This window comes from Esox lucius, chromosome 10 (genome assembly GCF_011004845.1).
Source record: "Esox lucius isolate fEsoLuc1 chromosome 10, fEsoLuc1.pri, whole genome shotgun sequence".
Classification (NCBI taxonomy): Eukaryota; Metazoa; Chordata; class Actinopteri; order Esociformes; family Esocidae; genus Esox; species Esox lucius.
Window position 1 is genome coordinate 26,491,697 of NC_047578.1, and position 12,729 is coordinate 26,504,425.

Below are 12,729 nucleotides of genomic sequence, written 5' to 3' on the forward strand. Positions count from 1 at the left end.
AATCTAAATTAAATTAAAACTTAACTAAAACCTAAACACATTAAGACTTTCAAACAATGCAGCAATGTTGTTTTGTAATAAATAGAGAGAAAAATGTTAAAGGTCTATATTTAGATTGTTTTTTTCATTTGAGAATATTGGATGAAAAGCAGGCATGGAGAATCTTGGAAAGAAAGTACATGGATGAAATGGATGCTGCATTTGCTATAATAATTCTAACAAAGCTCAAAGAAATACTAAGAGTTTATCAGCATTTAATAAAACACAATCAAAAAAATGGGATTAATATTTGGGGAAACTAAAGGGTGTGCAACACTCTGCCCTATGTAGGGAATAATGTAGCATCAAAATGATGTGTCTAAGTCTCATGTGTTTCAGTCTCCTTTTGAGAAATCTATTGAAATTTTGAAATTTCAAATGCTTCCCTAAAAATTTGTAGGTGCTTAATTGGGAAACCAATGGCTAAATGTGACCCTTCCCTCTGAATATTAAAAGAGTGATTTGAAGCATCTAGGTCATGTGGTCAGGTAGCTATTGAATATACAAGCAATTTTGTCACATGTATTTAAAGAAAATTGGGTGTGCAACATAACACTAAAGGGTGTGCAACATGCTGCTCTATGTAGGGAATAATGTAACATCAAAATTATGTCTCATTCTCATTCTGAGAAAGCTATTGAAATTTATAATTTTGAAGTGCTTCTCTAAAATTGTGTAGGTGATTAACTGGGAAACCAAAGGCTGTGCAATGTGTGAACCCTCCCTATGAACATTATAACAGTGACTTGAAGCATCTAGGTCATGTGATCACATAGCTATTTAATTTACAAGCGATTTAGTCATACATGTCTATTTAAAAAAAATTGGGATCAATATTTTGGGAAAACTAAAAGGTGTACAACATGCTGCTCTATGTAGGGAATAATCTAGCATCAAAATTATGTGTCTCAGTCTCATGTTGAGAAAGCTATTGAAATTTAGAATTTGCTTCCCTAAAATTGTGTAGGTGCTTAACTGTGAAACCAAAGGCTGTGCAATGTGTGAGTCATCCCTCTGAAGAGTGATTTTAAGCGTCCAGGTCGTGTGATCAAGGAGTTATTGAAATTATAAACTATACACTACGTTTTATTGTGTTCACAGCGAATATATCCATATCCATATTATCCATAAAAAAAGTTTAGCAATCTATAAAAAGCAGGCAATTTCCCTTTCTTCCTGAACAGTTTTACAGTGGTATGATGTTTTTTTGTGATGTTGTGAAACTCTCACAACATCACAAAAAAACATCATACCACTGTAAAACTGTTGAGATTTGAAAATGTTGATGATGCACTTTGTTGACGCTCCCTTGCGACGTGCTTTGGTTATGTGCAGACTGACTGTAATATTACTATAAAGGTCTCCCGCCGTTTGTCAACTCCTGTCGGAATCAAGACAATGAGACCTGTCCAGTGTGGCCCAACCTTTTTCTTTCATAACGAGACTAACCAGAGGCCTGTAGCTTCAGTTGTTTGCGAGCTATTGATCTTTAAATGTCTGAATATCTGTCAAATAACGAACGTAAAACTATATTTAAGACGGTGTAACGACTTTTAGCGAGCTAGGATATTCTGTTAATGATCCGCGTTGCCGCAACCAGTATATTGCTAATGTTGTAGGTATTGATTTAACTGCCTCGGCTAGAAAGCAATATTGCTTTTTTGTTTTACCAAACGCCGTTTTCCCTTTAGTCGTATACGTTTTGTTAGATTCTATATTGATAACCGCACAATATGTGAATCAGGAAGTAATGTCATGTGACTCGAAGTGAATGAGTCTCCAGCTGCAGAAGAAGCACGTGCGCAGTGAGGGGGGGGCGTGTGCTTGTCCAAAACATTGGGGCAACGTAACGCATTTATGCAGGGCACATTTTAGATTTTGTAATGGTGATATGCTTTTCACTTAATTTTCGTTTCCCTCGCATTAATTATGGCCAATGTGGGAGCCACACATGGATATAGTGTAGACTAGAAGAACTTAATGAAAAGTTAAGGCACTACTCTGCTCATCTAAGCAACGCCATGTTAATGTTGTTGCAAAAAAGGTAATTTGAGACGAAGTGAGTCAACAATAGAACAATGCTTTGAGAAAAATATTGTTTTTAAAAGTGACGAGAGGTAGATTTTCTCGAGGAGAAATTGTAAAACGGTTGTCCACGTGGAATTCAATCGTTTTCACCACTGGGTGTCACTGTTAAAATATTAGGCATAGTTTCTGTTTTGGTCCTGGGGCAATATCCTTAATTTAGTCCAGAGTGGGTTCCTTTCAGAAACAGCACTGAAATTAATATGGAGCTAAAGAAAGAACAGGTTGAGCCACCACATTCAACACCACTTATAGAGAAGTAGGATAGAAGTACTAAAATAAAAACTTAGAATTAATGTATTGAATTTACAGCCCTGAACTTAATTTTAAACCTAACACACAAAGAATTGGACCCTTTTTCCACCATTGTCCAGGGTGATTCTCACAATGCAATAATTTCTGAGACTTATGTAGGAAGTCAACACATATGACTGTGAAAAGTGTATTTCAATTATGAGTTTGATTATAACTTAAATGTGTTGTCAGCGTTTGATCTAATTCACTTCTTAGAAATGTATTTTATTCTGACATAAAAAAGTATGAATTATGAATAATTATATATTTTTGTCTGGAGAGATTAAAATATATCTCCCTAGGCAAATCAACATACCTTGGGACTTGCATAAAAATCGGGATTATAAAATACATTAGATAGGTAAAAATCTCCATGAGGAAGACTTGGCTCTCCGAAATGTTATATCTTACTACTGAGTGATTTTTTTATGCTGGACATAATGTGGATCATTTATCAATTAGATTATGAGTTTGAGAACCTTAATTATTTGTGTAAAATTTTGTGGGGGAAATTTACTAGAAATGTGATTTAAAAAGCCACACCCATTGCTCACGGGTGCATAAAATCCAGCATATACCCATAACATCTCCATAAACAAACATTGGTAATATAATGGGTCGTACTGAAGAGCTCAGTGACTTTCAATGTGGCACTGTCATAGGATGCCACCTTTGCCACAAGTCAGTTTGGGAAATTTCTGCCCTACTAGATCTGGCCCAGCACCATAATTGTGAAGAGGGGAAGTCTACGATAGGAGCAACAGCAGCCCAGCCACAAAGTGGTAGACCACGCCAACTCACAGAGCAAGGCTGCAGAGTGCTGAAGCACAATGTGTAAAATTGCCCATTATCTGTTGCATCACTCAACCACAGATTTCCAAACTGCCTCTGGAAGCAACATCAGTACAAGAACTGTGCATTGAGAGCATCCCCAAATGGGTTTCCATGGCTGAGCAGCTGTACGCAAGCCTTGCATCAACATGCGCAATGCCAAGTGTCGACTGAACTAATGTAAAGTACACTCACCTAAAGGATTATTAGGAACACCTGTTCAATTTCTTATTAATGCAATTATCTAATCAACCAATCACATGGCAGGTGCTTCAATGCATTTAGGGGTGTGGACCTGGTCAAGACATTCTCCTGAACTCCAAACTGAATGTCAGAATGGGAAAGAAAAGTGATTTAAGCAATTTTGAGCGTGGCATGGTTGTTGGTGCCAGAGGGGCCGGTCTGAGTATTTCACAATCTGCTCAGTTACTGGGATTTTCACGCACAACCATTTCTAGGGTTTACAAAGAATGGTGTGAAAAGGGAAAAACATCCAGTATGCGGCAGTCCTGTGGGCGAAAATGCCTTGTTGAAGCTAGAGGTCAGAGGAGAATGGGCAGACCGATTCAAGCTGATAGAAGAGCAACTTTGACTGAAATAACCACTCGTTAGCAAAGCATTTGTGAAGCCACAACACACACAACCTTGAGGCGGATGGGCTACAACAACAGAAGACCCCACCGGGTACCACTCATCTCCACTACAAATAGGAAAAATAGGCTACAATTTGCAAGAGCTCACCAAAATTGGACAGTTGAAGACTGGAAGAATGTTGCCTGGTCTGATGAGTCTCGATTTCTGTTGAGACATTCAGATGGTAGAGTCAGAATTTGGCGTAAACAGAATGAGAACATGGATCCATCATGCCTTGTTACCACTGTGCAGGCTGGTGGTGGTGGTGTAATGGTGTGGGGGATGTTTTCTTGGCACACTTTAGGCCCCTTAGTACCAATTGGACATAGTTTAATAGGCCATAGTTTAATAGGCCTTAGTACCAATTGGACATAGGCCTACCTGAGCATTGTTTCTGACCATGTCCATCCCTTTATGACCACCATGTACCCATCCTCTGATGGCTACTTCCAGCAGGATAATGCACCATGTCCCAAAGCTCAAATCATTTCAAATTGGTTTCTTGAACATGACAATGAGTTCATTGTATTGAAATGGCCCCCACAGTCACCAGATCTCAACCCAATAGAGCATCTTTGGGATGTGGTGGAACGGGAGCTTCGTGCCCTGGATGTGCATCCCACAAATCTCCATCAACTGCAAGATGCTATCCTATCAATATGGGCCAACATTTCTAAAGAATGCTTTCAGCACCTTGTTGAATCAATACCACGTAGAATTAAGGCAGTTCTGAAGGCGAAAGGGGGTCAAACACAGTATTACTATGGTGTTCCTAATAATCCTTTAGGTGAGTGTAAGTCACCACTGGTCTTGCCACACCACTGCCTGGGTGTGGTGGACGCCAGGAGAACCTACCAGAATGCATAGTGTGAAGTTAGGTCGAGAAGGGAGATTGGTCTGGCGCTGTGTTTCAGTGGTTGGGCTAGGCCCATTTGTTCCAGTGAACGTCATCTTAATGCTACAGGATACAAAGACATTTTAGACAATTGGTGCTTCCAACTTAGGGCCTTCCCCAAATTGTTGCCACAATTTGAAATTTCAACTCCATATTAATGCCCATGGTTGGGAATGCGATGTCCAAAAAGCTCATTGTGTTGATGGTCGGTTTTCCACATACTTTTGGCGTTAACCTTAGCTAAATATTATCTTCCAAAAATAGTTCGCTAAAGTTACGTTTCTGTACAGGGGTTAATGTTTTGATTATGGTAAGAAAAAGAAAATCTCTACTGATTCTACTTCCAAGCATCCACTCTGGGCACATCACAATACAAAAACTACATTCTTGGTATCAGCAATTTTGTTGAGTGATTTTTCTGATCTGTATCACACTACAGTCATGAATCAAGAGAAAATATGTTTATTGTTTGAACATCTTTTCCCTTTCAGTTCGTCACTTCAGGGCCACTCAAGGAGAAGATGCATGTGTAAAAGTGATAAATACAATCACACTTGATAAGAAGCCTAAGCCCCACCTCCCATGCTGTACCCCAGCGTACTGTACACCTGCACTCACTGATTTTCTGCTTATCACCTGCACTTCCATGTTGTTTGGCAAATCTCATGCCTGCTTTTGCTAGTATTTTGCTAGCTTTTCTTGCTATCTGTTACACTATCTTTCATTGAAATGTCTATTTTGGGTCAGATTCCCTGAGACAGTGTTGTTTGTAGTTTGTCACTACCATGTGGTGTTCCACGGTCTTTTGAGCTCAGACCCCACGCTGTATGCGTTTCGCTGCTCAGCGATGTTCTGGCCCATGCAGGTTCTGCCTCGTGTTGTATGGTCCCCTTGGGTGTGTTTGGCTTAGAACTTGCTTCAGCTGTTGAAGGCTGTTTTGGTTTATGTGATTCCTATTGCCAGATGCAACCAGTCTCTCATTTGTGGTTTATTTTTTGCTAAGTTTGTAGTCTGAATGACAACAACCTGACCCTCAACGGAAAGAAAACAAAGGAGCTCATTGTGGATTACAGGAAGTCAAAAGGCTGCGGTCACACCCCAGTTCTCATCGATAGCACTGAGGTGGAGCATTCCCAGCTTCAAATTCCTGGGTGTCCACATCTACGAGGTCCTCTCCTGGACCCTCAACACTGGTCAAAAAGGCACAGCAGCACCTGTACTTGGGGAGGCTGAAGAACACCCGTCTGTCTCCCAAGAGCCTTGTGAAATTTAACTGCTGTACAATCGAGAGCATTCTGACTAACTATGCCACGGTGTGGTTTGGCAGAAGCTCTGTGGCTGACGGAAGGCCCTGCTTCGGGTGGCGAAAACTGCCCAGCACATAACTACCCATGCCTGCATGCTCACTGGTGTGAAAATGAAGTGCGCAGCCAACTAATAAGTAGAGCAGACAAACAAAGCTAACCCTTACTGTGAAACTTAAACCCTATACATACTACAAATACCAACACACAAATGGTAGATGCCTGATAACCACTAAACAAGGAAAGTGGGAGAAGGGCTGTGTGAAGGGGGTCCAACCAGAGTAATAAAGATAACCAAGACCCTACTCTTTCCTGCACTTCTGTCCCTGCCTACACATTAACATCTAGCACAATGCCGAACTACTACAAAATATATGATAAGACTCACATCTAACCTAGTGTATTTAACAGTGGGTCATCCACAGGCAAATGTATACCCAAGTGTATCTTACAGATCCCTTCTTCCTGGAAAAAGGTGAGGGGATGGACACGGCAGGAAGGACAAGCCTGAACACCAAACCAAGCTATCAAAACAAACTCTGGAACAGCTATACCATTCAAGGGCATCAGCATTCACAAATGGCAAACCACAAAGCATGACAGTTCTCTCCCTCCTTGAATCCCTCATACTGCACAAATACAAGGCATTTATATACAGCCAGGGTTTGATTGAGAACAGCTGACAGCACTCCAGAGGACAGGTGCCACGCCCACCCTCATCACCAGCAACTCACCACACCTGCTAGAGAGACAAAGAGAAACTACCCTGCTGCAGCACCCAAACACAGTCAGACAAAAACACCACCCCCACTCTAGATGGGGAGAAGCGATACGCTACACGTAACACTCTGGAAGCCTCTTCCCAGCTCCTGTAACCCTGCAGAACTCTGTGACCTATCACTAACCATAGCCACCCGCCACCACTTAGTACTGCCTCTCAGGGACCTTGTTGCACTACTCCCTTTGTACTACTGGACTCTGACACTGCTTTTCTGATAAGGACGTTTTCAGTTGTACAAGTCTAACTCGGGAACCTCATTGCTGCTATCCCTGCATTTTAGTTGCACATTCTACCTTGCACCTTCAATTTGCCTTCATTGCATTTAGAATAGCTATTTGTACTTGAATTTCAGTTGTTACATGTACGTCTACCTCGGCAACCTCAACTGCATTTGAGTTGCACATGCTCCCTTGCACATTAAATTTGCTTCGATTGCACATTAGAATTTCCATTTCTACTTGCATTTGCCTCATTGCAAATCTATTCATCCCACTTGTAACATACATTATATTTAATCCTTGTACATTTTCTGCCCGCTTCTATTTGCACTTCTGGTTAGATGCTAACTTCATTAAGTTGTACTGTACTTGTTCAGTGACAATAAAGTTGAATTTGTTCTTATCTGTCATGGGCTTGTTGGCTCTGACTGCTTCCATGGCTCCAGGTAGAGGGTTGGAGGCTTGGCGGACACTTCACCAGTGCAGGTTGTGTCTCTCTGGTTTGGAGAGAGGTTTCGGTAGTTGGTCATTCTATGCCATTTCTATGAATGTCTTGACAGACTTTATTGGGTGTGGATCTAGTAGATTCCCTTGGCTAGTTGAGTATCTGGAGAATCAGGAATAGTGGGTTTGATTACAGGCCCAAAATGGCCAGAAACAAAGAACAGTCTTCTGAAAGTTGTCAGTTTATTCTTATTCTGAGAAAAGGCTATTCCATGTAGGAAATTGCCAAGAAACTGAAGATTTCATACAACGCTGTGCACTACTCCCTGGACAGAACAGTGCAAACAGACGCTAACCAGAAAAGATAGAGTAGTGGGAGGCCCCGGTTCACAACTGAGCAAGAGGACAAATACATTAGAATGTCTAGTTTGAGAAAGATGCCTCACAGGTCCTCAACTGGCTGCTTAATTATATAGTACCCACCAAACACCAGTCTCAACATCAACAGTGAAGAGGCGACTCCGTGATGCTGGCCTTCTAGGCAAAGTTCCAAAGAAAAAGCCTTATATCAGAATGGACAATAAAAAGAAAAGATTACGATGGGCAAAGGAACACAGAGACTGGACAGAGGAAGATTAGAAAAAAGTGTTATGGACAAATTGTTCGGGTCACAAAGAAGAACATTTGTGAGATGCAGACCAAATGAAAAGATGCTGGAGGAGTGCTTGATGCCATCTTTCAAGCATGGTCGAAGCAACGTGATGGTCTGGGTGGGATTTGGTGTCGGTACAGTGGGAAAGTTGTACAAGGTAAAAGGGATCTTGAAGAAGGAAGGCTATCACTCCATTTTGCAATGCCATGCTCAGGGGTGGGTAGTAACGCGTTAAGGCTGATTTATGCTTCAATGCCAAACATGTCTGCATAGGGTCTGCGCTCACAGGCCTGCAAAGCCAGGCCGCATCGGTAGCCTATGCGCACCAGCTCAAAAATCTAAAAGCGCGTAGCTACACGTTCGTGAACTGCACCAACGATAATTGCTTGGATGGTGGAAGGAGGGTTTTACAGAGAGTATGGAAAAATGTTACTTTCTGTATCAACAAAGACGAAACAACAATAGAGTCTGGAGGCATGGCTCAAATCGAGGAACTTTTGATAGTATAGGAGAAATTCTGGGCAAAGAGCCAGCAACCTGCCAGAAAAGGTGGAAGCTGATGAGGGACAAATATGTAAGAATAAAGAAGAAATTGAAGAGTAAAGTGGAGATGCAGGAGGGAAAAAAGCACCTCTGTTTTATAGAATGCTTTCTTGGCTGTCCGGGCACATAAAAGTGAAACCAACTCCAATTTTGGTGAGGCCAAAAGGTAAGTTCAGTTTTATTAATTGGCAAATTCATTGTTGATTACTTCTACAACAAAGTTGACCAACTGGCCAGTAAAGATTAAAGATTGGTATTAGTAACACAGGAAACAAAAACGAAACTTAGTTAACGTTTTTCTCAATACACTTGAGTTATCCCTATGGACTGGGAGTAAACATTGTCAGATAAACTAAACTGCAAGTACTAAAAGTGTATACTCCAATGATTCTGTTGCCTTCATTTTACCAGTTGTTTGTTTGCATGGCCGCGTTAATTAGCTAACTACTCTGTTAAATGTAGTTATAATTAGGTATCAATATTGCTGCCACAATCTGTAGAAACAAACGCTTTATGTAAAGCAAGTTTGGCTAGCTAACAATAATAGTGCTATTTTGCCATGTTTTAGGTAAAGGAAGTTTGACTAGCTAATACTAATAGTACTATTTTGCCATGCTAGCTAGTTGTTCATCCAACATTAAATGCTAAGTAAATGTGTTGACGTGATTTTTCTCCAGGTGAGTAAATAGTTTTAGCCGAAATTGAAATGGGGAGCAGGGACAAGTGTCAGGCAACTTTAAAGTTGAATTAAATTATGTATTTACTGGAACCTGAATAACCTTATTAGGATAAAATGATTACCATCTCTTAAAGGTTATACTTTGTGTTTTTATAAGTTTATGCATTACTTTACTAGGCAGGGAATGGACCCAAGTCTTGATAGTGAGGGACAGAATGGTATAGAGACAACGTAGCTCTCATGGAAGAGGAGCGTGTAGACCATAGTAGAACAGAGGATAGGAGACAGCAGAGAGAAGAGATGGAGATAATGATAAAGTAAAGATTACTTTTATACAATGACAGTGATATTGTGGCATTAGTTTAAGGTTACTTGAAAGCAGGCATATGCCCGTTTATTCTCAGTAGTCATGCACTGCAAGCTTATGTTGTCGTTGCAGATGGGGTACACTGGCAGCTCATCAAGCCTACAGTCATCTGAAACCGACCTGGACTCAATTGTAACTTCACCAGCTGCATCAGTTGACCCCCAGGCTGAGAACAGACAACCTTTAGAACCTGCCTGTCTAATTACCAAAAACAACCAAGGAGTCTCTCCAGGTACATCCTGCCTCTACTCCTCTTCATCCTCTAAGAGAGCACCAAAGAAAATTAGGAAGAACGATGACCGTACAGCTCGACTTAAACTTCTGGATCAACGTAGAAAAGAGGGAAGAGAGACATGCCATTATCATGAAATTGGTTATGATATTGCAAGATTTTGTCACACCATAAGTGAACTGATGCCACAACATAAAAGGTCTAGCCAAGTTCAAAATCCATCAGCTTTTATTAGAGATGGGGAAAGAAAGTGCTGAAGACACTGTTTGAATACACACCCCGATGTGGCTAAAGTAATATTTTTTAATGTGACGAAATAACTTGTTTGTGATTTGAGTCAAAATAATTTGCGTACTTCCTGGATGTTGACCTTTTGAGTTATTTGATTCAATATTGTTTAATTTTATTTATTTATATTCTTTGATTTAAAATGCAGAGAGTGCATGTTTGAACAAAATACTTGACTGTACTTTCTCTGCATTTTAAATCAGTTCTACGTAGTCTGCTCTTTTCACTGTTTGCTATACTTTGTTACAATTGTATATACATACAAATACATACAAATGTCCATAATTCACTGAGAGTTCAGTAGGCTAGCCCTCAGCACTGTATCCTGCCATGGCACATAAAAAAACTCATCATGTCATTGCAGACTCCAACAGCAGCTCAAGAGGCTCTCTCTGCATCAGCCAAGTTGCCTCCCTCTGTGACCAGTCTTCTCCACTCCCTGGCTGTGCCTCGCCATTGTTCAAAAGAGTCTTTGAAAATTAAGTGTTGCAGGTGTTTGTTGCAGGTGTGTTGGCAGCATCTGTATAAGCCAGATAGTTGTGCAGTGCAGCACAGGCCTTCACAACATGTGTAAATTTGTCTGGTAGAAATTCCGACGGTCTGCCTAGAGTTCTCCACCTTGCGACCGTCATACAAAAATTTTTCTCAATCACACGTCTGGCCCGTGAATGTTGATAGTTGTAGATCCTCTTGCTTTTGTTCAGATTGGCACAAGATAAAGCAGAATGACATTTAAAATAACAAAACTAACTGCATTTTTTTGTACTGTACTTGTACTGTTCAATGACAAAGTTGAATATATTGTCAGTGAACAGTAGTACAGTACAAAGAAATGCAGTTTGTTGTCTAACCAGGAGTGCACATAGAGGGCAAACTATTTACAAGTATTAAGTATATGTATGTACAAGTGGTATGTATAGATGTGCAATCAATGCAAATGCATTACATATGGCAATTCTAAATGTGCAGTGGAAGCAAATAGAAGGCAGAACATTTACGAGTATTAAGTATATAAACCTAACCCTATTATTAATCTAATATTATCTGCTTATGATTTAACCCTCCAAATATTTTCAGAATGACAATAAACAATTGCTTCATTTGAAAGGGCTTCATGAGGTTTACATGTAATGGAAAAGCGGCATCTCCAACGATGACATGGGGATGGTGACTCCTATCCCAGGAATGTTTGCAGGTGGAGGGATAGCAACTGTCCCCTGAAGCAGGATTGTGTGAAGTGGGTGGCTTGATGTGTAATAAAGGGTCTCAAGCGATGCAGAAGATTGTTGAAACGATAAGCCGACATGCTAAAATATTTTAAACACGCTCTTCGTCCATATTACGCATCTGCTGAACAAGCACACTGTATTCTAGCTAGATAGTTATTGTATTGTTTACCAACTATACAGATACTTCTTGTGTGAAGATTTCCTGCTCTACAAGCAAACAAACCAGGTGCCAAGCGTCTTCTGGCTTTCCTTGTTCGTTTAATTTTACTAGTTCTCTCAAACGCACCATTCCAGAAACCGTCTTCCCTGGTAGTTAGCTAGTTATTATATTGTTTACCAACTATAGTAACTTCTTCTGTGAAGCTTTCCTGATCTACAAGCGAACAAACCAACGTTTTGCGCAACATCGCCGCCTAGTGCTAAGAAGTGTAATGGCCTACACATCAAGGCCACACAACTATAAATGTTGAGCACGTCTGCGTACAGACACACATGGCATTAACAACGCAGACCAGCGGAAGCATAAACCAGGCTTCAAGTAACGCAAATTAATAATAGAGTACAGTTTCAGATGAACGAGTATTTTTGTAGTTACTTTCTGGGGTCTGTACTCTTTACTCAAGTATTTTATTTTTATAAATCGTACTCGTTACATTTCACCTATAGTAACACTCTTGTCTTCGGTAGTTTGATTTGAGGTTGAGATGAGGTGTTCCCTTCCGCTCCTTTAAATCAGCATAGGAGTTCAAGCAGACGTAGCCAATTAAATGACAGGCACGGTCATGGAAAGTGGTCTATTGGAGGACGTTGACGAGGGAAATTCCAACCCCTGGCACAGTTGCACGAGATGTTTCGATTTAAATGTAAAATAAGCAATACAGTCATTATGAAATGTTGTCTTTGTATTCCCAAAGACGCAAACATCCCTGCTTTCAAATACTCATCATCTAACCTATGCAAGCACATAGAGGTAAGGTTAGCGAACTAAATCCTTTTATTATAGCCATCTTTTTTTTCAACTTTTTGTCGTTGATCAAGTACAGTATAACGAAATGCAGTAATATCCTAATGATATTATAATATTCTATCTAACTTACAACATATATTAACGCTGCAGCTTGTTAGTATATTTGTATTAATGGTTCATTGGGCTTGTCTTGAACTTGTAGTCATACACTTTAGTTAGCAGCAACATACCCAATCTAGCTAGATTTT